A 27988-nucleotide genomic window follows, 5' to 3' on the forward strand; every position below is an offset into this window, starting at 1 on the left:
TGAGGTTTTCTGGATTATGAGAATAAAGGTTTTGTGTTTTATTTGGAGTGCTGGAGATCATCTCTTTCTTATAAATACACTTCTGGCCAATGCTGATGTATTATAGGTAGAAATATACAAATATAGCAGTTCTACATCTGGGCCCTAGTTCCTGAGGGGCCCAAAAACCCATTGCCACCTAAGACATCAGTGTTATAAATGGCACATGGTAGGTGGGGAGTAATATGACAATCTCATGTATATGCCATGGTATACATAAGGCCCTTTTACACATGTCGATAATCAGGAACAGACATTCACACAGGGGTGCACCACCAATGAGGCCAGGTGAGGCAACACCAGGTAGGGGCAAGAGGGGGGCAGCGGAAGGGGCATAGGCAATGAGCGCTTTCATTGTGGTAAAGGGGTTAGTTAAAAAAATTGGCATGGGGGAACGCGGTTTCAGTTTTCGTCTCAGGCAGCAGAAAGGCTAGGTGCACCCTTGCATTAATAGGAAAGTTCGTTAGGTAGGTCGTTTGTTTGCCAATCTTTTATGCAGCCGCTAAAATCATTATTTGTTGTAAGTACACTGCTCCATGTAAATAGGGGATGTGCTGCCAACAACATGGAAACTGTATGGGGGGGATGAATGATCGTACTAACGATCATTCTCCCCCATGCAGTTTAAATTGGCTGGTGTGAGGGCCCTTCAAAAGATCATCCATTGACCTGTTATATCATGGATTGATATTTTTATAGCTGATTGGGAGCTATTTCAACAACTGTCATAGATATCAGTGGGGTGAGCATAGCAGATATGTGGCCGCCACTGTCTTCCTGAAAGTGAATGGCTTGCAGAACAAAGGTCATGGGATTGAGTATGCCAGAAATGTCTGGTCAATGGGGTTCTGACTGATCTGCAAGAATAGAAGCAGTGAGTGGTCCCACTTTCCTGGCAGACAGCACTTACCGTACAAGGGAAGAAGGAACTTACACAGTCACTTTCCAGTGAATAGGAGATACTTACTTTTTTAATATCTCCCTCTCACTGGAAAGTGACTGTATAAGTTCCTTCTTCTCTTGTACGGTAAGTGCTGTCTGCCAGGAAAGTGGGACCACTCACTGCTTCTATTTTTGCAGATCAGCCATCTGCAGCACGCCAGACCTGCAGGGTATAGCGATAGTGAGGTCACGGTTATGGGCAATCGAGGGTTACTCACTTTTTAGAAGGGGAACCCTGGGGAGGCATGTAACAGTGAAGGAGAGGTAGACACTAATTCCTCTGGGGCACACTCTGGATGGAGGGACCAGGCCTGATGGTGTGTGAGGTGCCCTGGATGTTGCAGGTATTTTGAGTGCCTGAGGTAAGGTCCCTTTAAGAATTGTGACGCCAGTGCCTGTAACGGTGGCACACCGGTTTGCAGGAGGATTAATGGAGTACACAGGTGGTGAACTAAACGCTGCTTTACTTTAGGAAACAATCCAACTTTGTACAGGCAATTGCAGTAGATGATAATGCAGTCCCATAAAGCACAAATGCACAGCAGGTTCACTTCACAATACGGCAGGTTTAAATCTTGCAAGATACTTGGAGGGCAAACAGTTAATGCTTTGCAGTACTATGCTGCACTATCCCCACAGCTATGCTAGCTGGCTGGATCCCAAGGCCCGGATGCCTAATTGCTGGCTTGAATTCTTGGTGTATAAAATCTTTCTCCAGTATTGGCACTTGCTTTATATATTACAGTACCTCTGCCTCTCAGCTGAACTTCTCTGCTGGGTTGGAAGGTGGCTGCAGGTTTCTCCCAGGAGGTGCACTCCTACTACTGGGGTGTCTCAACTGTGTTTGCTGGATTACTGGTCTCCAGGCAGGCTGTACTCCTTCTAGCCTCCTGGTGCAACTAGAAACCAGGACTGTCTAGCTGCATGTCAGGAGGAGGCCCTCAGCATATCTCGGGCTGGTGCCTTCTCACTTCTGTCTCCACAGACTCCTGACTATGACCTAACCCCTCCCTGTCTGGGCCTGGACATTTATACTAGGGGCTCCCTATCTCCCTCTAGTGTCTGGGATGTCTAATTACACCCAACTAGGCCTGCTAAGCATTAACAGGGGAAACCTACAAATGCAAAAACACACAGGAAATGCATTACAATGCATAGATCAATATAATATCACTGTCCCTTGTGAGCAGAAGTAACACGTTACCCAATTGACCCTTGTGTAGTGCCAACTCCTACCTAGTGGGACACTACACATCCAATTGATAAAAATATCAAAGAAAGCCTGAAACAAGTTAAAGGGGTTGTCTCATCTCAGACAATGGGGGCATATCGCTATGATATGCCCCCATCGTCTTATAGGTGCGGGTCCCACCGGTGGGACCCGCACCTATGTTGGGAACGGAGCCCTACAAAGTGGTGGCTGGAGGACTCCAGTCCGGCCACCACCAAGCGCTCTCCCCATAGAAGTGAACGGGAGCGCACCGCGCATGACCGGCCACCGCTCCCTTTCACTTCTATGTGCCTGACAGAAATAGCCGAGCCAGCATTCGGCAATTTTCGGCGGTCCCATAAAAAATGAATGGAGGGTGGCTGCACATGCACAGTGCGCCCTCCACCACTTTTGGGGCTTTATACTTGATACAGGTGCGGGTCCCAGCGGTGGGACATTTTAACTTTTTTTTATATTAATCAAAATTGAGCGAAACTTTTGAAAACTGTTGTAAAATTTTTCAAATAAAACTACATTTCTATATAAATTTTTCTCTAAAGTTCTACATGTCTTTGATAAAAAAAAAATGCAATAAGTGTATATTTATTGGTTTGGGTAAAAGTTATAGCGTTTACAAACTATGTACAAACTATGGTGCAAAAAAATTAATTTACGCACTTTGACTTTCTGAGCACCTGTCATGTTTCCTGAGGTTCTACAATGCCCAGACAGTAGAAACACCCCACAAATGACCCTATTTCGGAAAATAGACACCCTAAGGTATTCGCTGATGGGCATAGTGAGTTCATGCAAGTTTTTATTTTTTGTCACAAGTTAGCGGAAAATGATTTTATTTTTTTATTTTCTTACAAAGTCTCATATTCCACTAACTTGTGACCAAATTTTTTTTTTTACATGAACTCATCAAACCCTTCACGGAATACCTTGGGGTGTCTTCTTTCCAAAATGGGGTCACATGTGGGGTATTTATACTGCCCTGGCATTTTAGGGACCCTAAAGCGTGAGAAGTAGTTTGGAATCCAAATGCGTAAAAATGCCCTGTGAAATCCTAAAGGTACTCATTGGAATTTGGGCCCCTTTGCGCACCTAGGCTGCAAAAAAGTGTCACACATGTGGTATCGCCGTACTCAGAAGAAGTAGGGTAATGTGTTTTGGGGTGTATTTTTACATATACCCATGCTGGGTAAGATAAATATATCTGTAAATGACAACTTTTCCCATTTTTCTTATACAAAGTTGTCATTTTACAGAGATATTTCTCTCACCCAGCATGGGTATATGTAAAAAGACACCCCAAAACACATTGCCCTACTTCTCCTGAGTACGGCGATACCACATGTGTGACACTTTTTTGCAGCCAAGATGCGCAAATGGGCGCAAATGGATCATGTGATAAATGCAGTGACATCATCAAAAGTCCTTTTGCTCAGAGTTAGAGACAGAAGAGATGCCGGGCTACGCGAACAAATGGATTAAGGTAAGTTAAAAAAAAAATTTTTTAACCCCTCCAGCGCTATTTTACTATGCATTCTGTATTCAGAATGCTATTATTTTCCCTTACAACCATGTTAAAAGAGAAAATAATACAATCTACAGAACACCGATCCCAGACCCGAACTTCTGTGAAGAAGTTCAGGTTTGGGTACCCGCACATGTTTCCGCAACGGCCGTGTGAAAGAGGCCTAAGGGTATGGCTGCACAAGAAAGCTGTGCGACATTTCATATAATATATGTCAATGGTGTTGCAATGCAACATGCGACAGTCGCATAAAATCTAAAACTGCTCGATTTTGTGTCTCAAGTCACAAGTAGGGACCGACTTTCACTCCATTGACTGTTGTAAGACAACCGGCATAGCTATGACTTGGCTGCGACAAAAAGTTGCATGTATTTTTGTGTTGCACGACTTTTCTGCACATGTCCGGTGTAGCTCTACCCTTACTCGGCCATTTACAGTATTACAGGGTTGACCATTCATGTGGTTACCCACAACCTCCTCCATCGATGGCAGCAAGGTTTCAGAAACTGAGTTGCAGCAATCGGCTGATCTGTATAAAGAGGTTATATTAATGAGACAACCCCTTTAAAGGGGCTTATCCCACGAACAGTATTATGAATCAGTCATTTCAAATGAAGTGTTATTACTATATACAGGCAATAAAAATATTGTTAGTTTTTTCTGTACATTACTTTTTCCTCTCTTTTAGCGCCCCCTACTGTTTGGCCTTCTGGTCCACCTTCTCCTGCCTTCAGGGGTGGACTGACATGCTCAGTAGCTTCATAGCTTTCATAGTGAAGCAGGTGAAGTGGTCTGCGCACCTTTAATTCATTCAACATTACTTTGAAATTCATAGAAATATAATATAGCTATATCTCTCTCTAGACATGTTTATAGAAAGCAACAAAAGGTGGTATTATTGTGAAACATCCGATCTATGATCACTTATCACAATACTGACCTACACCAGGGCTCTTATCAGTAATTGTGCCACTTAGGACTTGTAAATCAGCATCCCCGCGTGAAGAAATTAAAATGTCATAAGTTGTATTGATTTCAGCACTTGTCATGGAAAGACACAGGTAGCCGATAACCGGGAAGCCGGGGAAGTACACAGAGACTGGATAACGTTTTTGTTAAAAAGGCAGTTTGTTCTACTTCTGTTGTGCCTGTGGGTTATTTAAAGGGGTTCTCCGCAAGTGGATGCTTTGCAAGTGGAGGCAACCAGTCCTCCTCTAGGACAGATTGCGGAAAAACTTTTTTGTTGTTTTTTTTGCTAAAAGGCAGTTTGTTCTTCATCCACATATTGTGTCTGTGGGTTATTTAAAGGGTTGTCTCACTTCAGCTAATGGCCTTCATGTACATAAAGTTAATACAAGGCACTTACTAATGTATTGTTATTGTCCACATTGCCTCCTTTGCTGGCTGGATTCATTTTTCCATCACATTATTTACTGATCATTTCTATGGTCACGACCACCCTGCAGTCCAGTAGCGGTGGTCGTGCTTGCACGCTCAAGGAAAAAGCGCTGGTCTATGCTCACTCCCATGGTCCCGGCCATCGTAGAGGCCAATGCTTTTTTCTATAGTGTGCAAGCACGACCCTGTACGAAACAGCCAATGATGTCCCAAGTTTCATTAGTCTGTTTAAACTGTGTTGAAGTTGAATGTATATGTGTTCCTGTGTTTCTGCGATTCTGGTACTTTAAGACTGCAGCTATTGTAATTGTAATATGATGCTGGCGTGACACACCATCAATGATGTCAGTCTGCCTGTTTGCAGACAGAGTGTGAGAAGAGAAGCAGGAAGTGAGGAGACAGGGAGCAGCAGCCATCTTGGCAAGAGAAAAGACAGGCGTCTGTGCTGCATTGAGAGTGTGTGGAGATACTGGAGAACTTTCCTGTGCAGCCAAGCTGTATGTATTTCAGTCCAGAGGCGGACGGAGTATAAAAAGACTCAAGTGCGTTTAGTGGAGCCACCTTGGCAAGAGAAAAGACAGGCGTCTGTGCTGCATTGAGAGTGTGTGGAGATACTGGAGAACTTTCCTGTGCAGCCAAGCTGTATGTATTTCAGTCCAGAGGCGGACGGAGTATAAAAAGACTCAAGTGCGTTTAGTGGAGCCACGCTGAAAAGACTGTGCTCAGTGGCTAATCATATATGTATATTGCCCCCAAAGTTAGAGATTCGCAGTGCTGTTGAAGTACCGGATAGTAACTGCAAAACCCCAGTTTACATCACACCTCAGTGTACTGATTCTGCAGGACGGTCAGTGTGCTGAGTGATACCTGCTGTTGGACTCCAGTGCATCCACTTTGTTTCCCTGCCTGCTAAGGAGGCGTTCATTGCTTCGGATATTGTGATAACCGTGAGGAGAAGACGCTTCACTATCAAAGAAAGGAACGACATTGGGCCCCACCGCACGCGCTTCTACGGACTGTAAGCCGTCCGCCTGGACCACTGGAATAAAGGGGGTGCGCAGCCAACTGTGAAGTTAGAGTCAATTAGGGATAGTTTTGTGAATATTGTTCATTCAGTTTCCGTACTGCAGAAGCGGATGTAGTATAAGTGGAAACTATTGCAGAATCTGTCATGTATTGTTCATGCTATACTGTGTATTTTGCCTGGCCTCCTGTTCTTTCCACTTTAACTTGCCTTAGTTAACCTGTAGTAAATGCATTTTTCTTGAAATTGATCACTGCGTGTGCGTTCTTTTCTGGTTGCAGAGCCCAAGCCACCCTGCCTTGCCCTCGGTTCACAACCCTCGCTGCTGGATTGCAGGGTGGTCATATAACCATGGAAACGGGAAGTGTATAATGCGATGGAAAAATGAATCATGCCAGCAAAGGAAGCCAAATGGACAACAATGCCACAAAAGTCAGAGTGCCAACCGTAACATTTTTTCTTGTAGGCTTTAAGAGGGGGCGCATCATTGGACTGTGAGAAGCAGGAGGAATGCCTGACATTTAGGCCATTCTGACCAAGTTGTGAGAAGGTGTCGGGATCATTGGTTATGGGAGGGTGCGCACTCACAGTGAAGAGGATCCGAATGGACCAGACAGACCACCAGTCGAAAAGATTGCAACTTCCAAAGCTTCGTTGTACATCATCCAAACACAGATGGCACCTTCATAACACACCCCTGTCTCTGTCTAACCCCTACCAGGTACTTAGCAGAAGGAAATTCTGTTCCACGGTGCCCATTACTTGTCCTGTCATCAACAGCCAGCCATTGTTGCCTTAGTTTGCGGTAGTTCCATGAATGAGAAACCTAGATTGCTATAGACTGGAATTGTATCGTCTTCGGCATTGAATCCAGGTTCTGTTTGGGATCCCATGACAGTTGGGTTAGAGTATGGAAGCCTTGTGGTGAGCACCTTTGCTGTGCAGTGACACACTGCCCCAACTGTTGGTGTGATGATCTGCAGAGCCATTGCATGCGGCAGTCGACCACCAATAGTAGTGATATGTGCAGGACATCCTGCGGCCACTTGTGTTCCTCTCATGGCCGGGCTTCCAATTGGTATTTTTCAGCAGGATAATGCCCTCCCACACAGAAAGGGTTTCCCAGGAATGTCTCCTCGAAAATTACAGCACTTCCTTGGCTGCCTGGTCACCAGATTTATCACCAATCCAGCATTTGTGGGATCAGCTGGGGCACCAGCTTTAGCAGCTTACGAGTGTGCAGAATCCACTGGCCTAGCTGTAACGTCTGTGGACAAATGTGCCACAGGATACCATATAGAACCTTTATTCCTCATGTCCAATGTATCTCATCTTGTATCCAATCTAGAGGCTGTATCTCCTCTTACATCCAGGGTAGAGGCCTTATCTCGTCTTGTATCCAGGCTAAAGGCCGTTTCTCATCTTGTATCCAGGCTAGAGGCCATATCTCATCTTGTATCCAGGCTAAAGGCTGTATCTCATCTTGTATCCAGACAAGAGGCCGTATTTTATCTTATATACAGGCTAGAGGCCGTATATCATGTTGAATCCAGGCTAGAGGCCGTATCTCATCTTGAATCCAGGCTAGAGGCTGTATCTCATCTTGTATCCAGGCTAGAGGCTGTATCTTATCTTGTATCCAGGCTAGAGGCCGTATCTCATATTGAGTCCAGGCTAGAGGCCGTATCTCATGTTGAATCCAGGCTAGAGGCCGTATCTCATCTTGTAGCCAGGCTAGAGGCCGTATCTCATCTTGTAGCCAGGCTAGAGGCCGTATCTCATCTTGTAGCCAGGCTAGAGGCGGCCCAACAGGGTCGTAGAGCTTCCTTTCAAATTGTACAGTTTTTCACACATAAAAAGTCTCATTCCATTCCAATAAATCCTTCCGGGTGTTTTATTTTTTGTCCATGAGTGTATTTGACCAATGGAGAAAGTGCAGAGATCCCACTTAAAACCAGAACATAAATCTAAAGTATTTGCATTACTCAACACTTTAAGATGAATTTTGACTGTGAAGTTAATGTCCATGTTAAGACTGCAGAGCCTCAGTGCTGGACTTGTTCGGTCCACCAGAGAAAACTATTTTTGAGGCCCAACCCTTATACAATCAATAACATCTGACAGGTTTTAAATCAAGGCAATAGACCATATTGGCAGGTGATTGGCTACAAAGGCGGTGACCTTTGAGGCCCGCTATGGAATCAGAGCCTGGGCCCACCGAAGGATCCTCTGGCATTCTGGTGGGCTAGTTAAACCCTGTACAACCTGATATAACTAACCTGTCCCATGTATTTGCAAATGCAAGAATACTATGACAAGCCATATTCTATCTAGATTATGGATTTTCTTGGGGTCAGATCCATGAGATATTTTCTAATTTATGTCTATTTTGCAGACTTCTCTCAATGTTTAGACTGTTCCTAGCCTCAGTGTGACAACTGTAAAGCCACATAGGCAGCAAATTAAAAAATGCACGCAGCTCTGACTGCAATAATGTGCTTTTCCTGCCCACTCACTCCAAACTGATTATGTCATATCATAAACATGGCTCCAGGATTCCTCGGAAGCCTGGCCTCTCTCTCGTGTTGCAATCTTTCTTAGTAAAAAATGTAAGCCAAGAAATACTAATTCCAGTGAAGCATTCTGATGAAGCTTTAAGGCTCAGTTTAAGGCCTCATGCACACGGCCGTTGTTTTGGTCCGCATCCAAGCCTCAGTTTTGGCGGCTCAGATGCGGACCAATTCACTTCAATGGGGCCGCAAAAGATGCGGACAGCACTCCGTGTGCTGTCTGCATCCGTTGCTCCGTTCGGTGGTCCACGAAAAAAATATAACATGTCCAAAGAACGGACAAGAATAGGCAGCTATATTAAAGGCTGTCCGTGCCGTTCCGCAAAATTGCGGACCGCAAAACACACAACGGTCGTGTGTATGTAGCCTAACAGGGATGTTGCTACCAATGAACAATGCTTCTAATGGAGAATGCTAACGTAATAGAAATTCTAGTCTTAATATAAAAAAATGTGCTGGAGTAAGATGCTCCAAATGTATTAAGATGCCATCGTCTGGCATGCACCAGAAAAATCAAATTTTTATATTACATTTTTTGTGTAATTTATAGTAAATTTGCTCCCAATGGGAAGCCATGTCCCCTCCTTCTACACCTTGCTCACTTCCCCCAAAAGTGAGGAGGGTGGTGTAAAATGTCACTTGCACAAAAATTTGCGGCTTTTGTCTACCAAAAAACTAGCGTGTTAGTTTCGATAAATTCTCCATATTGACTACGGCTACTTTCACACTTGCGTTTGTAATTCCAGTATTGAAATCGGCAAAGAATCCTAATACCGGAATTAAACGGATCCATTTTGATTTTGCACACCAGGATGCATCCGTTCCGTTAGGATGTGGTTGTGTGAAATCAAAACAGAAAAAAACGGATTTTAGGCTCCTAAAAAAATGATCCGTCACCACTGGCCTACATAGTTTTCAAAGCCGGATCCGTTTTTATTTTTAATCATCGGACACAAAACGGAATGCTGCCGGAACGGAAGACATCCTGATGTATCCTCTGCCGACTCTCAATACCGGAAAACAACAACGCAAGTGTGAAAGTAGCCTAAAGGGGATACAGTTTTGTCCACTTCTCCATTGAAGACAGGACCAGATATGTATGGGTTTGCAGCCTCTGGATGTAAATAAGAGTCCTATTATTCAGTAAAAGCAAGCAACGATTTTGAAAATGGTGAGGAAACAGAGGGGGGTGCCGGGGTGAAAATGGAGGGATGTCCAGGTTCAGCTCTGAACCTGGACAACCCCTTTAAGCCAGTGCTCTCTGCTCTGCACTGATGAGGGGGCAATCACCCCAAGGCAGCTGTCTGCAGATGAGATGCTGGCTTATTTAATATCCGAGTCTTATCTCAAGGGTCAAACATTGACTTATAGGATAGCTGCCTTACATCTGGTGGCATCAGAGGCAGAGCTTGTTAAGAGCTCATTTGCATCCCTTTCTTCCCAAAATTCCAGAAGAGCATGTATGGCCTATAAGCAGGGGCGTAGCTATAGGGAACTCACAAGGAACACCCTCAGGATTAAAAGATATTATTGTCGGGGCCCTCTCAACAGTATTATACAATGACGTTATATACAGTGACACAGTAGAAACAGAGGGCCTCGTCTGAGAGCTTAATCTTGACTAGCCGCAGGAGTGGGGGTTGTAAAGATTATTTTTTTTTTTTTAACTCAAATATTGCCTTCACATATATTTACATGAAGCTTCGGTGATAAGCAGCTACCAGATACATCGGATGCTGCTTATCTCCTTGGGAAACAGACGACTAGTAAAAACACAATCTGGAAGATCCTTCTTTCCATTAATTGCAAATATCAAGACACGTCCTAGCAGATCTATAGACAATAGATTGTCGGCCACATTTTCATGGCACATGAACATTTGGATTTGGGATAAGCAGCTGTCAAATATCTATGATGCTGATTATCTCCTCGGAAAATAGGCGTTCTGTAATTTCATTATGAAATAAATGTGATAGGTCATTTTGAAATCAATACAAGCCATTGAGCCTAAAATGAATAAAATACCGTTCAGCTCTGCTACATCTGATGATGACACTTGGTGCGCCAACCAGCTGCTAAGGGACCCCTTGTTCTGGTGCCTATTTCAATTGAAGTGAGAACCCGACAAGGAATATCAGGTGCTGCAATATTAGCAACCAAAGCAAACAAAATAAGATGTTGGCACCAAGACCTCCTGTCTAGAGTGGTTAATAGAAGTAGTGTCAGGCAGCCGCTGCAAAGTGTCTCATTTTTATCTTTTCCTCAGGTACATTGACCTCTGCAGTATGTACAGCATCACTAGCAGATAGTGTTGATTTTGTAGGCCATCTACCTCAGCTTCGTAGAAAGCTAACACAGAATAAAAGTATACGCTTTGGAGCACTAAGGCTTTGAAGTGGCTAAGGCTGTAGGGATGTTCACAAACTGGGGCTCTAAGGGTTCTGACTGGCATCGTGGTGCTCCAAGGGTTCTGACTGGCATTGTGGTGCTCCAAGGGTTCTGACTGGCATTGTGGTGCTCCAAGGGTTCTGACTGGCATCGTGGTGCTCCAAATAGCTAATTAGCTCCTGGCATGTCAGGCTCAGGAGAAAAATGATAAGATTTTGTCTAGATGGTATTGCTGCCCTGACACCCTAGACAAATGTTTTCCCACAGTGTCCAACCTGTGGAGATGTGGCATGGAAGTTGGCACTATGACACATATTTGGTGGGGATGCACTGTCCTACAGCCATTTTGGCAGGTGATTTTCACTATTTATCATCAAGTCTCTACTATTAAGCTATCCCTTACCCATCAGTTACCACTTTTGTCAATTCTTCCGGGGTCTCTCCTGTGGGGAAAAAGGGTCTCTTCCACCACTTTTTACCTTCGGCTTGCACAGTGATACCAGGACATTGGAAGTCCACTAGTGCCCCTCTGGTCAGTGAATGAGGCCTAGAAGTAGAGCATATTCAAAGAATGGAAGCACTAATGATGGCTAGTAGTACACCCCAAGTGCATAAGACGGAGTTACTTTGGCTCCCCTGGCAGACTTATAAGGATGGCCCTCTTTACCATAGTTGGCTGGGTGATGCAGCCTGAATAGGTTCCCAGTTGTGCTTGGTGGGCTTATCCTTCATTGTTCCCTGGTTGACGTTCCTCTGTTCCTACCATATTCCTATAGGTTTTGTGTGTGTTTCCCCATTTTTTCCTTCCTATTGTTTTACTTTCTATTCGTTCTTTCCTTATGTAAAATATTTTGCTTTGCATACAATTATTTTCGTATGCCCATCCTTAATGCCTGTCAATTGACATATTCTTATATTTGCCTCAGTGTTACAGCATTTTATGTGGCCACTTTATTGGCTATCTCAGATTCCACTGCCGTTTCCAATCTCATACTGAATGTGCAACTATTTTTCTTTACTGTTGTAGCTTAAACTTTGATAATAATAAAAATTAAAGATTTAGATTTTTTTTGGGCAAGGAACACATTGACTGGTCCAAAGTAAAATAGAACAGCATCTTGTGGACTCATGAAAACAAAATTGCTCTTTTTGGGTCTAGTGGTTGCAGGTAGTATGTCGGATAAATTTAAGCCACAGCACATCATACCATGGTGTTTGGCCTATTTATTGCATTAGATCAGTTGAAATATAACAAAATAGTTGAGGAGATCATGTTGCCCTATGCAGAAGAAGAAATTCCCTTTAAATGTTTGTTTCAAGACAACGATGACCCAAGACACTCCAGTTAGTGAAAAACATCTTGATTACAGGCAAACAGGATTGAGGTAATGAAGTGGACAGCCCAATCTTCTGACCTCAATCCCATAGAGAACTTGTGGGGTGACATCAAAAACGTAGTTTATGAGGCAAAACCCAAAAAGGGAGAAGAACCGTGGAATATGGTCCAATTGTCCTGGGCTGGAATACCTGTTCACAGGTGCCAGAAGTTGGTTGACTCCATGCAACACAGATGTCCAGCAGTTCTCAGAAACAATGGCTATGCCACTAAAGTAAAGTGGCAGTAAAGTGAATTGAAATCTCAAACATTTTTTCAGCGTTACATTAAATTTTTGAGTTTTTACAGAAAAACGCAGGCATCGCAAATTTTTTGAACAGCCTAATATTCCTTTTTTACTTTCTGCAAAGGATTAACGCCAAGTGGAGACATTACAGAGACAGTTTTCATTTAGAATTGAATTTATAGTATTTCCAGTGTATTTGCATTTAAGGAAATAAGTTATTATAATGATTTTGCAATTTATTAGCTTTTTTTAAAACTCACTGCTATTTTTGAACATTACCTTAGATCATCAAGAATACATTTCAGTTGTAAAATGAAGTAACATAGAATTTGATTTAATTAATACTTTTATTGTCTTTGGCCAGTTTGAGAACATCATAATACAACCGTATATGAGGTTATATTTTATGGCTGAACCCATGGCAGCTCTACACTGAAGAGAACTTAGCTCATTATATTTTTTATTTATTTTACTCAAACCCACGCTGGCACACGGAGATTTGAACCTAGGATTCCTGTGCTACAAGGCACCAGTGCTAACCACTGAGCCTCCATGCTGCCCACTGTACAACCTTATGCCACACCTGCCTACTTTCAGAAGGGTCAGCAAAGAGATTGAACAGTAACGAAAGAAAGCATATGTGGAGCGCAATATTTTTAAACTAATGCTGTGCCCATTTATATAGTACACTCCAAGCTTAAGGCATTTGAATCACATAAACTGCATCAAACCCCATAATGCCTGTAGACACCAGCCTAAACTAATACAGGATCTAGACCAGAACCATTAAACTAATACAGACCCCTGATCAGAACTACTAAATTATCACAGACCCCAAAGCAGAACTAGTAAAATAATTCAGACCCCAGACTAGAACCAGTAAAGTAATACAGACTCCAGATCAGGACCATTGAAATAATACAGAACCCAAACTAGAACCAGACCCACTAATGCAGACTACAGGTGAGAGCCACTAAACTTATACAGACCCAGACCAGAACCACTAAACTAATACAGACCCCAAATCAGAACCACTAAACTAATACAGACCCCAGATCAGAACCATTAAACTAATATAGATCCCAGACCAAAACCACTAATACAGGCCCAAGACCAGAATCGCTAAACTAATACAAACCCCAGACCAGAATTGCTAGACTAATGTAAACCCCAGACCAGAACCATTAAACTAAAAGAAACCCCAGAGCAGAAGCACTAAACTAATATAAACCCGAGACCAGAACCATTAAACTAATACAAACCCCAGAGCAGAAGCACTAAACCAAAGCAGAGTCAGACCACAACTACTAAACTAATACAGACCCAAGACCACAACTACTAAACTAACACAGACTTTAGACCAGAATCACTAAACTAATAAAGAATGCAGACCAGAACTACTAAACTAATAGACCCGAGACCAGAATCAGTAAACTAAAATATATATGCCAGACCAGAACTACTAAACTAATACAGAATGCAGACCAGAACCACTAAGCTAATACTGACCCCAGACCAGAACCAGTAAACTAATACTGACCCCAGACCAGAACCCCTAAGCTGGTGCTATTTGACATCCAACATCACAGCTGACGCACCAGATGTATGAGAATTTCTGGCTTCCGTTCTCCTCGGGCGATTTTTGCTTCATGCCAGAGGGCGACTTAAAGAGGACCTTTCACCGATTATGACATTGTGAACTAAGTATACAGACATGTAGAGCGGCGCTGCACTTACTCTTATCCCTGGGCGCCGCTCCGCTCTCCCGCTATGTCCTCCGGTATCTCCGGCCACTAAGTTATAGTAGGCAGAGATTTCAGTCACTAAGTTATGGTAGGCGGAGTCTGCCCTTGTTCTGCTGTAGCGCTGGCCAATCACAGCGCAGAGTCCACAGCCTGGGAGGTTATTTCCTCCCAGGCTGTGAGCTCTGCGATGCGATTGGCCAGTGCTACAGCAGAACAAGGGCAGACTCCGCCTACCATAACTAAGTGACCGAAAATACTGGAGGGAATAGCGGGAGAATGGAGCGGCGCCCAGGGATAATAGTAAGTGCAGTGAGATCCCCGGGCGCCGCTCTCCATGCCTGTATTCTTAGTTCACAGTGTCATAATCGGTGAAAGGTCCTCTTTAACCTTGATAGATGGACATATGTAAAGGGGTGCTAAAAGGGACAGCAGGAACGGTTTGTGGGGAACCAAGGAGACTTGCCTACTCTTCCAAAGGTCTCCTTTTTTTTCTGGGTGTCTCCCAGATATTTGGGAGAGTGGCCACTAGTATGCCATAGGTTCAGGAACCAGGTACTCTATTTAATATGGACCCTAAATGCGTATGTATTACAGCCATCTGATGCCAACAAGGGGGCGTCATTTTTAAGCAGAAGTGGACATCACAATGGAAAAGACCCAGTCATGTTACATGACATAATGTATCAGTTATATAAGTCACATGTTCTTTTGTCACTGAACCCGGGCTTTAATCTGAGAGGTTCACACATCGCTTATGTCGCAAGTTTGTGTTTTTTTTGGTACAAAGTCACGAGCACTTGATTGTATACCTGTAAATCTCACATGATCAGAGCTCCTGATGAAGGTTTCTATGATAAACTGATCAAAAACTGCTGAAAGAGCATAACGGTGGAAGGCTCTTTACTATGCAGATGACTCATGTGGGTCACGCTCTGGGAGGAGATCTGCTAATGACTCATGCAACTGTGCATGTGATTGAAGGCATGCAGGTAGCACACCCGGTGGCGGTGACGTAAGCTACATGCTGTTATGGGAACTTTATGTCCCTTTCATTCATGGAAAATGTATTGTGCTAAAAGTATATACTGTAGGACTTTTTTGGTGATGCAATTAAACTGAGAAAAGAAATAGACACAAAGACACATGCAAGAAATGGATGTGAAGGCGGAATCGGCATGTGAATAATATTCTGTGGGAGGAATTGAATCAGAAAGGAGATTGTAAAATTGTATAACTTTTCATTATAGAATAAATTATATTTATTTATTTTGTGCACTTATATAGTATATATGTATATAAAATCTGTATTCCCTGAAACCAGAATATTCCTTTATATTTGGTTCAGAAATTTCTGCAACTACAAATCAGTTACATTCATCAGAATAGGATTGTTTTGGCAGAAGTCACATGGATCATTGCAATTTTTTGAAATTTCTGCCATATGTGAATATACTTTTATGATCACTTAACCCTTAGGGGACAGGGCTATTTTCTATTTTTGCATTTTAATTTTTTTAACTCCCCGCCTTCCCAGAGTCCTAACTTTTTTATTTTTCTGTTCACATAGCCTTATGAGGACTTATTTTTTGCGGGACAAGTTGTACTTTCTAATGGAACCATTTAATATTGCATGCAATCTAGTGGGTAGTGGGAAAAAATAAAATAAAAACTTTGAATAAAAAAAAAATTTTGTGGGGTGATCTGTACTTTTTTTTAAAGGGAATCTGTCACCTGGTTTGACCATATTAAGCTCTCACCATTGCCATGTGTAATAAATTACCTTATCCAGGGGCGTAACTAGAGGTGACTGGGCCCCACAGCAAATTTTTGTATGGGCCCCCCCCCCCCCCGTGTAAACCCCGCTCCTTTGGCTAGTCACAATCTAGACCAGACTAGGCTGCCAGGCCATCCTTTTCCTATTATATATATTATATACATACACACACACCCTATCTGTCATGTAGTGTCATTCTATCATACTGTTGTGGGGGCCGTGTCAAAGTCTTAGGCCCCTTTCACACAGGCGAGTTTTCCGCGCAGGTGCAATGCGTGATGTGAAAGCATTGCACCCGCACTGAATCCGGACCCATTCATTTCTATGGGGCTGTGCACATGATCAGTGATTTTCACGCATGACTTGTGCGTTGCGTAAAAATCGCAGTATGCTCTATAATCTGCATTTTTCACGTACCGCAGGCCCCACAGAAGTGAATGGGGATGCTTGAAAATCGCATTGCAACCGCAAGCATTGCGGATGCAATGCAATTTTCACGGATGGTTGCTAGGAGATGATAGTGACCCGAAATGTATTATTTTCCCTTATAACATGGTTATAAGGGAAAATAATAGCATTCCTAATACAGAATGCTTAGTAACATGTGGCTTGAGGGGTTAAAAAATAATAAAATAATTAATTATTCACCTCATCCACTTGATCGCGCAGCCCGGCTCATCTTCTTTCAGGACCTGGCAGGAAAAGTACCTTTGGTGACGTCACCGCGCTCACAACGTGGTGAGCATGATGACGTAATCAGCTAAATCTTCTATCTTCATTCAGCAGGACCTGCGCCGACGTCACCACGCTCACCACCAGGTTGCTAGGAGATATTGTTTGTAAACTTTTAGTTTTTTATCACGTGCATGAAAAACGCATCAAAACGCATTGCACCTGCGCAGAAAAAACTGAACGCAATCGTAGACAAAACTGACTGAACTTGCTTGAAAAATGGTGCGAGTTTCACTGAATGCACCCTGAACGCATCTGGAGCCAACCCGTATCGTTTGTGTAAAAGGGGGCAGCAATAAATGGGCACCCTTCTGTGTGCATTCCGAATCACGGATGCGCACCCGTTCACTTCAATGGGTCCGCAAATCCAGAGATGCAGAAGGGTGCAAAACGGAATCACGGAACGGAACACTACGTAAGCACTACGCAGGGCTTCCATTCCGCACTTCCGTTCCACCAAAAGATAGAACATGTCCTGTTTGCAGAATTGTGCTTTCCTGGGTAATATACCCGGAGAGGTGAACATGACGTCACACTACACTGTATGTACAGAACAGTATGACCCCTGCTGTAGCATAGGCGCCCATTCTATGTATTGCTGCAGGGCTGACATCGAATGTAGTCTGTCCCCATGGTCTGAGCCCCTGGTAACCAGTCGAGCAGCTAGAAATGACTGGGCCCCACAGCAAATTTCTAAACGGGCAGGCAGGCGTCATACAGTGGCATTTGATTCTTTAACATACATGTGTTTTTACTGGACTATGACGTACACGATACAAAAATGCAGTACTCCACGTTCTTGTATCCTGCACAATCCGGTAAAAAAAAAAATGGGATTTTTTAATTTATTTTTTTACAATGAAACTCTATGGTGAACGGATGTCACTGTCATGGCATCAGTATGAGGCATCCGAATACGTTTTTTTGTATACGTTCATGCTCCGATGCTCATGCTCCGATGCTCTTCTTTGCCCTGCGCTAAATTGCGCAAGGCAAAGGCATTTTTTGGGAGATCTGGTGACGTACCGGGGCTCTCCATGGGGCTGCCAGGGACCCCGGTGAAGTCACCGGCCCTGATGGGCGGGACTTAGCTCTGCCCTAGCCAGTAAAACGGTGACGTCACCGAACACACTTTCCGCCGGGCAGTGTGTTATTGAAAACAAAAGAGCCCGTGCCCTGCGCGATTTAGCGCAGGGCAAAAGAGCGCATCGGAGCATAAGCTGCTCCGATGCTAGCCTCAGGGGGGGCTGTCTGGGTGAAAATAAGGGTATGTCCGCCAACCCCTTTAAATGTGGGACAAAAATGTGATGTGAACTAGTGGTGCATTGTACAATTGTGGAAAAAAACATACTCGCCTGCTCCCCGCCGCTCCGTGATCTTCCAGTCCCCATTCTGGCCTCATACTGGTGTCCCCAAGCTGCACATGGGTGCCCAGAGGAGTGTGGCATCAGATAAGTAGGGGGCCCACAGGACAGAACTGGGGGGGCTTCTGAAAGGACAGCAGATGAATGCAGCTGGGGGGGCTACATGAGATGCAGGGCAGCTAGGGTTGGCAGGGATAAGCCTGGAATGTATGGGCTCCTGAGAGGGACAGGCACAGCATCTTCTTTCTGCAGCACTTCTTGTCACTATTCAGTTTCCCCTCTCCCTCCTGTTACTGCCGACTACAGAGCAGTCTCTGTAGCAGAAGCTGGGCTGTACTAATAGTTAGGAGAGGGAGGGGAGACAGGATCTCCCTGTAGCACACTGTACTGAGCCCTGGCTGCACTATTAAGCAGCCAGGCTCCTCTATTAATGGTCCGTGCTGATGGGCGGGGCTTAGCTCCCTGCTCTGCTCCGAGGACATTCTAAAGCAGCAGTGAAGTGAGTGTAGAGGGGGTGTGGCCAGTCTGACTGTTTACTACTGCTCCGGGCCCCTTGTCAGCCCGGGCCCCGAAGCAGCTGCTTCCCCTGCTTCCCTGGTAGGTACGCCACTGACCTTATCTCCTGCAGTGGAGCACACCTCCTCACTATGTAGTATCGTCCCACAGTCTAGTTTAATGGCGCAGCCCCCTCTGCTACGTCAGCTAATTCATTAAAACCACGCACCTTGAATCTTCAGTAAGTCCGGCTGAAATCTCGCACAGGCGAAGTACCGCCTACTGCCTGCGCCTGTGCGATACCAATACAGTGCTGCCACCTAGTGGTGTGTATTGGTATATTTTACTAATAGCTACCGAAGCCTGCTTGAGGCTTCAGTCTATACCGTAACAGGTTCCCCGATCTCAGTCGGGGAGCGCTTTTACGGGAGTGGGAGCTTGTGGCTTCTGCTTCTAGGCACTCAGATGCCGTGGTCACATTTGACCTTAAGGCTGATCACTCTTCCTAGGTCATTGGTCACATGGCCTATGAGCCGCTCAGTCCCATTAAAGTAAATAGGCCTGGCCTGCAGTACCAGACACCACCACTATACAATGTATGGTGTTGTGCTTGGTATGCTCTAAAGAGGGTGCAGCGCTCACCGGAGGCCTCTTCAAAAAGTTGTACAGCGTCGGTGCCGGTTGCAAACCCCCACCCATCAGATATTGATGGCCTATCCTGAGGATGCGTGAAAAACATTGCTCATGTACACAGCCCCATTGAAATGAATGGGTCCGGATTCAGTGCGGGTGCTGTGCGTTCACTTCACCTCGCCCGTGTGAAAGAGGTCTAAGGCTGAGTTCACACATCAGTTACTTGGTCAGTTATTTCCATCAGTTATGTGAGCCAAAAGCAGGACTGGAGCCTCCAGAGACGAGCAAGTTGCACACTCCGGACTCGTAGCGTGAGCATGAGAAAGCTCCCGTCCTGAGCTCCTAGCGCTGCCGGAATGGCATAGCATTATATTGCTTTATGATGCTCTGTAACCCTTACAGTTCTGGAATGTATTGGATAACACTGACATAATGCAGTTGCTCGGTTTCGCGGCCCCGCAAAAAAAATAGAACATGTCCTATTCTTGTCCATTTTGGGGACAAAAATAGGCATTTCTATAATGAGCGGTCTGTTCCATAACTTGCGGAATGCACACGGGTGGCATCCGTGTTTTGCAGATCCGCAATTTGCAGACCGCATAACACGGTGCGGTCATGTGGACGTAGCCTAACAAAACCCAAATTGCTATACAATAGAAAAAGACATAATAAACACTTATTACACACACATTATTCATCTTCTACAGACTCCTAATTAATATAACTAAAAATAAATGTCCATTCCGACCAGAATAGGTCATGTCCTTATTATGTAATGCTGATACTGGGAAAGTAGAAAAAGTGCAATCAGACTTTTGGTTGCGAGCTAATTGTGTGCTATGCACAATCTGAATTGATAAAGGAGTGACTGATGGAATGATTCAGCCCTTTGACCTGTTGTAAGACGTTGCTTGGCAACACATTGTTCTTACATAAGTTACACTCTGTTGCTGTTTACATCATGTGAGAGTAACCAGAGTAATACTGTGTTACCATATACTAGAAATAGCCTGCAGAACGTCAACTGTCCCCAATACATATATGATAGATATATACTGTACATTTTATTTTTATTTTTTTAATTGCACTTTTCTCAATTGTTGCAAACTTAAGGAACTATATTGTAGAGTAAATGCCTTGGAGGAGATTTTGAGGCAGATCGGCAGAAGTCCATCCTTTATATTTTCTATTCATTTCGAATCCACTTCTGGCTTTGGCATAAGCTGTGTGGCCCTACTCTTAGGCCTAGTTCACACGACCGTATGGCTTTTATTGTTTTTTGCGGTCCGTTTTTCACGGATCCGTTGTTCCATTTTTAAGTTCCATTGTGTTTCCGTTTTTTCGTTCCGTTTTTCCGTATGGCATATACAGTATACAGTAATTACTTAGAAAAAATTGGGCTGGGCATAACAATTTCAATAGATGGTTCAGAAAAAACGGAACGGAAACGGAAGACATACGGATGCATTTCCGTATGTGTTCCGTTTTTTTGGCGGACCCATTGACTTGAATGGAGCCACGACCCGTGATTTACGGCCAAATATAGGACAAGCTCTATCTTTCAACGGAACGGAAATACGGAAACGGAATGCATACGGAACACATTCAGGTTTTTTTTGCGGAACCATTGAAATGAATGGTTCCATATACGGACCGTATACGGAACACAAAAAAACAGCCCGTACACCCGCAAAAAAAACGTTAGTGTGAACTAGGCCTTAGGCCCCTTTCACACGGGCGAGTATTCCGTGCGGATGCGATTCGCATTGCACCCGCACTTAATCCCGACCCATTCATTTCTATGGGGCTGTTCACATGAGCGGTGATTTTCAGGCATCACTTGTGCGCAGCATGCTCTATTTTGTGTGTTTTTCGCGTAACGCAGGCCCCATAAAAAAATGGGGTTGCATGAAAATCGCAAGCATCCGCAAGCAAGTGCGGATGCGGTGCGATTTTCACGCACGGTTGCTAGTAGACGATCGGGATGGAGACCCGATCATTATTATTTTCCCATATAACATGGTTATAAGGGAAAATAATAGCATTCTGAATACAGAATGCATAGTACAATAGCGCTGGAGGGGTTAAAAAAAAATAAAAAAACTCACCTTAATCCACTTGATCGCGCAGCCGGCATCTCTTCTGTCTTATTTCTTTGCTGTGTGCAGGAACAGGACCTGTGGTGACGTCACTCCAGTCTTCACATGATCCATCACATGATTTTTTACCATGGTGATGGATCATGTGACGGACCATGTGATGACCGGAGTGACGTCACCACAGGTCCTTTTCCTGCACACAGCAAAAAAAGAAGACAGAAGAGATGCCGGCTGCGCAATCAAGTGGATTAAGGTGAGTTAAATTTTTATTTTTAACCCCTCCAGCGCTAATTTACTATGCATTCTGTATTCAGAATGCAATTTTTTTCCCTTATAACCATGTTATAAGGGAAAATAATACAATCTACAGAATACCGATCCCAAGCCCGAACTTTTGTGAAGAAGTTTGGGTTTGGGTACCAAACATGCCGATTTTTCTCACGCGAGTGCAAAACGCATTCCAATGTTTTGCACTCGCTCGGAAAAATCGCGCATGTTCCCGCAACGCCCGTGTGAAAGAAGCCTTAGGGTCTCTGGAAACCACCGAACAAAATAAATCCATCTAGTTTGATCTAGCAGTATGCGTAAAGGGCATTTCCATGAGAATTCTGGAGATAGTGGAGTGCTGTTCTCAGCTATATCCGGAATTCCCATAGAAATGAATGGAGCAGCCATGCGCATACCTGACCGGCTGCTCCATTCATTTCAGGGGGTACAGGGGTTATGGAGCCCCCATTCTTGTGATCAGTGGGGGTCCCAGCAGTAGGATAGGGGATAACTTCTAACAACCACTTTTATAGTGCCTTTTCCAACACATTTCTAAAAGTTAGGGGATACATGTTTCTCTGCAGAAGGGGTACACTTTTGTTTTAACCCTCTACTATTACTAGTGTATGGTGGTATTATCTATTATTTTATTCACAGCATTATGTGGGCTAAGGGAGAATTAGGGTACGGCTACACGGGGACAGCTGTCGCGGCCGGGTTTGCAGAGTAGCGGTGATCCCTTAGAAATAAATGGGATTGCCAGCGAGTCGCAAAAAAATCCAACACGGCTGGATCTCTTGCAATTGGCACGGAGATCCCATTCATTTCTATGGAATCGCCGCTACTCTGCAAACCGGCCGCGACAGCTGTCACCGTGTAACCGTACCCTGTATTTAGATACTGCATATTATGTTGACACCGAGTGCTAGTATTAAGTAGACTGTATATGGAAGTATTATCTTGGCACTATATGGCTGAATTAACAACTGTCTAAAACCGGCAAACAGGACCTCCTTAATTTGGTCATTGCCCTGCATCCAATTTTCTATAAATCCAGCCTTGCCCCTATAGGCCTCATGCACACGACAGTATTTTTTTGCGGTCCGGAACAATGCGTTCAGTATATGGACCATAAACAGAACCATTGATTTTAATGCATCCGCAAAAAAAATGGAAGGTACTCCGTATGCCTTCCGTTTCCGTATTTGCGTTTTTCCATTCCGTTCAAAGATAGAACATGTCCTATTAATGTCCGCATAACGGACAAGGATAGTACTGTTCTATCAGGGGCCAGCTGTTCCGTTCCACAAAAAACGGAATGCACACGGACGTCATCCGTATTTTTTGCGGACCGGAAAAAGCCATGCGGTCGTGTGCAGGAGGCCTTATACAATGACATTATATACAGAGACACTATAGCAAATGGATGGAACGGCTGCCTGGGCCTTGTCTGAGGGAGTGATCTTCACTAGCCGATTGCAAAGAAGTTGCGGAGGGGGGGGGGGGGCATTCAAAAATTTGCTGTGGGTCCCAGTGATTTCCAGTTACACCACACATGTACAATGATGGGTGCTCTTTTTATGTCTATATAAACAAAGCAGACTCGATTGGCTGACACCTACTGTTTTTTGCAGCTCTCTTGTCAGCTTTGTGGCATAGACTGGGGCGAAATGAGAAAAAATATCAGGGACAAGCAGATTAATAGAAGCCTAGCTATGGCAGGATGACAACACTATACACACAGAGAAAACTCTGTATGCATCTCTCTGTCACTCCCTGCCTCTGGGGGAGGGAGTTGTACTAAATCATTATATGGAGACTGTAAAATCTATCAGATTTCTCTGCCAAATAACTCCCATTGTGACTGTGTTGCATCATGGGTCACATGTTCAACATGAGCCTGAGGCTGGGGAAGGTTCCACAGCTGTGGAAGACCTCCTGTGTGGTACCCGTGCCAAAGACCTCACACCGAAAGACCTCACACCGAAAGACCTCAGCAGCTACAGGCCGGTAGCACTGACCTCACACTTGATGAAGACCCTCGAGAGGCTGGTTCTCAACCATCTTCGCCCCCTGGTGAGGTCTTCATTGGATCCACTGCAGTTTACCTACCAGCCTGGAATCGGGGTGGATGATGCCATCATCTGCCTCCTACACCGAGCTCTAACTCACCTGGAGAGGCCTGGAAGCATTGTGAGGATCATGTTTTTTTTATTTCTCCAGTGCTTTTAACACCACCCAACCTGGACTTATGAGGGACAAGCTGGAGATGGCAGGAGTGGACCACTATATTCTATGGTGTGATTTGTTGGGGGAGCAGCTCATCTGTGGCTGAGAGACAGAGATTAGATGAGCTCATTAAGAAGGCCAGCTCTGTCCTAGGTTGTCCCCTTGATCCAGTGTAGAAGATGGGTGAAAATTAACATTATTGTTAGGCAATGTCTCCCACCCCATGCACGAAGCTGTTGTGGAGCTGGAGAGCTCCTTCAGTGTCAGACTGCTGCATCCTAGGTGCAAGAAGAACGATATCGGAGGTCTTTCCTCTTAGCAGTGGTTAGGATTTATAACCGCCACTGTGCCCAGAAACCCAGTAGTAAATTTTTTATAGTAAATTCTGTTATGTTTTTCTTGTATTTTACTCTTTAATTTCTAACTATTCTTATTTTTGCTCCTGCTGTGAATGTGATTGCTGCTGTTATGCCAAAAATGTCCCCACTGAGGGACAATAAAGGGATTTTCTTCTTCATTCACTGCAACAAAGCAATTAGACTTCCATCTAATTAATGAAGGGCCAAAATTACATACATGATACATTCCCTTTAAGTCCACAGTACCATCACCAACCCTGATCCAGCCCTGCAGAAACCACTGACTCTTCTGATGGGCACTCTGGGAAAGTTGAAAAGGGTGCAACAGAATTTTTAGTTCTAGGTGTATAGTCTTGTGTAACAATGCAGAATCTGATGATCATCAAGGAATCACATATGGAAATCTCCGTGCCAGAATGATTCACCCTTTGATCTGGTGTAAGACGTTGCTCGGCGACACATTATTTATTTACATGATAATCCTTAGTTGCTGATTTCATTAATCTGAGAGTAAGCAACCAGCGTAATACTACTCTCATGCTGACGACATACGGTATCATCTCGTCCCAATGTTTATATGTTTTTTTATTTTTTTTTATTGCCCGCTCTTTACCTTAAAAGGAGTCTGTTACCGGTATCACCTCTAATAATTGTCATGCAATTAGTCATCAGAGCACTACCGAATAATAATACAATTAGGTGGTAATTTATTATATAGAAATACATCTACAGTATGTTAGGCATATTTCTGACACAGATTGTGGCGCAAAGGTCCTTAGCACCACAATCTGCATATTTTTCCCGCTCATGCCAGGTCTAAAAAAGGATGGCGTGGGCAGGGAAAGGGATACAGTTATGGCCATCCAGTTATTGGATACCACCGCCGAACATTGACCGGATAACACCTTTGTACAGTGACAGGATAATACCGCCATACCGTGACCGGATAAAAGGCAGTAGTTGGCGGGCTAGCAGTTCCGACAAGCCAAGGGTTAGCCGTTGGGCAAGAGGATTATCCGGCATCATCATTTTTTTACGCTCGAACATTTGGGTTACGGAAGCCTGCCTTGTGCCAGATGAACGCGACGACGGCACGGTGGAAGGTGGAGTGGAGGACAAATGGGAGGAGAAGGAGAAGAAGCAGGACGTGGAGCGCCGGGAGTGTGGCTTTGTTGGTTCTGTCGGCGTTTCTCCCACTGGGCTCGGTGATAGGAGGCCAGTTGCCTTCTTAAGGCGGTTGTCCCTAGGTGAGTGTTGGGCTTACCACGACTTATGCGTTGACAGCACAGGCTGCAAATGGCAACACTATTATCAGCAGCTGACACGTGAAAAAAAGCCCACACTGCGGAGCCATGTGCCGGCGTCCTGGGAGCGCAAGATGTGACCGTGCATGGTGGATGGCTCGCTCCAGATACGTTTGCAGTCTGCTTTTTGCCTTCTGTGCACTGCAAGTTCTGCCTGCTTCTCCTCCCTATCTGCTGCTCGGTCTCTCCCTCTGAACTCCCCCCTCCTCTTCCTCTCTTGTGGGCACCCACGTGACATCCATCATCTCGTCATCATCATCACCTTCACCACCACTGACATTAGAGATCTCGGAGTAGGCAGCAACAGCGGGGACCACCCTCCTAGGGCCGATCTGAGTACTGTCGTCAAACCGATGGGTGTCGGCTGTTGCTACTTCCTCTTCCTCATCCGATGCCAAGAATGGATGCGCATCGGTAAGGTCTGGGAGTGGATGGGAAAATAATTCCTCTGACTCGAGTGGAGGGGCTATTGTGGTGGTGGTGGTGTCTTTGGGGGTGCACACATAAGAGAGTGAGGAGGGTGCAGATACAGAGGATGAGGACGGTGCAGAAGCAGAAGGCTGAGTGAGCCACTCAACCAACTCTGGTGCGCCCTTTAAAGTTATCGCACGCGCCTTCTCCAACATCCCGCTAAGGCTCCGGCCTGGTGCACCTACCTGACCCCTTCCATCCCTACGAAATGGTCTGCGTCTTCCTCTGCCTGCCATTTTCTAAATGATCCTCTGCCTAAGTCCGTAGAGAAGAGAAGTATTTGTGGAAGAAAGTATATTGCAGCACTCAATCAGTATTTGGTGGAAACAGGTATATAGTACCCCTCAGTCAATATTTGGCGGAAACAGGTGTATGGCACCGCTCAATCAGTATATTGTGGAAGTAAGTGTATTGCACCCCTCAATCAGTATTTGGTGGAAGAAGGTATATAGCAATAGCACCCTTCAATCAGTATTTAGTGGAAGAAGGTATGACACCCCTGAATCAGTATTTGGTGAAAAATGGTGTATTGCACCCCTCAATCAGTATTTGGTGGAAGAAGGTATATAGCAATAGCATCCCTCAATCAGTATTTTGTGGAAGAAGGTATATGGCATTCCTCAATCAGTATTTGGCGGAAACAGGTATATGGCACCCCTCAATCAGTATTTTGTGGAAGCAGGTGTATTGCAGCCCTCAATCAGTATTTATTGGAAGAAGGTATATAGCAATAGCACCCCTCAATCTGTATTTTGTGGCAGAAGGTATATCGCACCCCTCAATCAGTATTTGGCGGAAACAGGTATACAGCACCCCTCAACCAGGATTTTGTGGAGGAAAGCATATTGCAGCCCTCAACTAGTTTTTTTGGGGGACAACACCTGTTGCAATTAGTTACTCCAATAGCGTTCGTCCCTCCATCTAGCTGCGGTATCGCAGCAGAACCGCACACAACTGCTGCACAATACAAATGCACTATAATATACTTTCTATGTTAGAAAGTATATTATAAGTATATCACACCCCTCTATATCACACATATAGATAGCACACCTATACCAGTCCTTAAAAGGACTTTTGTGGCCCTATTAGCTAGCATTTGGTGTCCCTAACAGCCTGTCCCTGCTCCACACAGCAACCTCTCCCTACACTGGCAAAACACATAATGTAAAATGGCTGCCAGATCGGGTTCTGTTATAGGGTGGGGGTGTGCTGAAACGTCTGAATTGGCTGTCCTGTCCCACCTTATGGATGTGTCATGGGTGAAAGTTCGGAGCTATGAAAAAAAATAAGGTACGTGCGAATATCGCCATATGTTCAGTGAATCGCGAACTAGCAAAGTTGGCCGCAAAACAACAGCTGTGCGAACCGCAAGGCCATCTCTACCAGCCGATTCTTAGGATATTTGCCGGATCGCGGTGGAATCACCACCGAACCACAATATAGTTAATAAGGCTGGATGGCATACCGGCAGAGTCCAGCAATGACGTATCGGCAAACACAAGTGGGAAAAAAAGACTTAGATGAACAAAACTAATTTTCAGCCACAGAATTTTCTGTAACAAAATCTGCCAGGTTTTTAAGGCATCCTTAAGTAGGCTGTATATGGCAGCATTATCCAGGCTCTATATGGCTGTACAACTGCCTTAAAATAGGAGACAAGGCCCTTTGAACTTGTTTGTTGCCCGACACCTTATTTTCTATAAAACCAGCCCTTGTCCAATAGGCTGTGCTCACCACAATTTTGACATCTAGCGTCTATAGTTTCTCATTTTTTTTGCTT

The sequence above is a fragment of the Bufo gargarizans genome, chromosome 1 (genome assembly GCF_014858855.1).
Source record: "Bufo gargarizans isolate SCDJY-AF-19 chromosome 1, ASM1485885v1, whole genome shotgun sequence".
NCBI classification, from domain to species: Eukaryota; Metazoa; Chordata; class Amphibia; order Anura; family Bufonidae; genus Bufo; species Bufo gargarizans.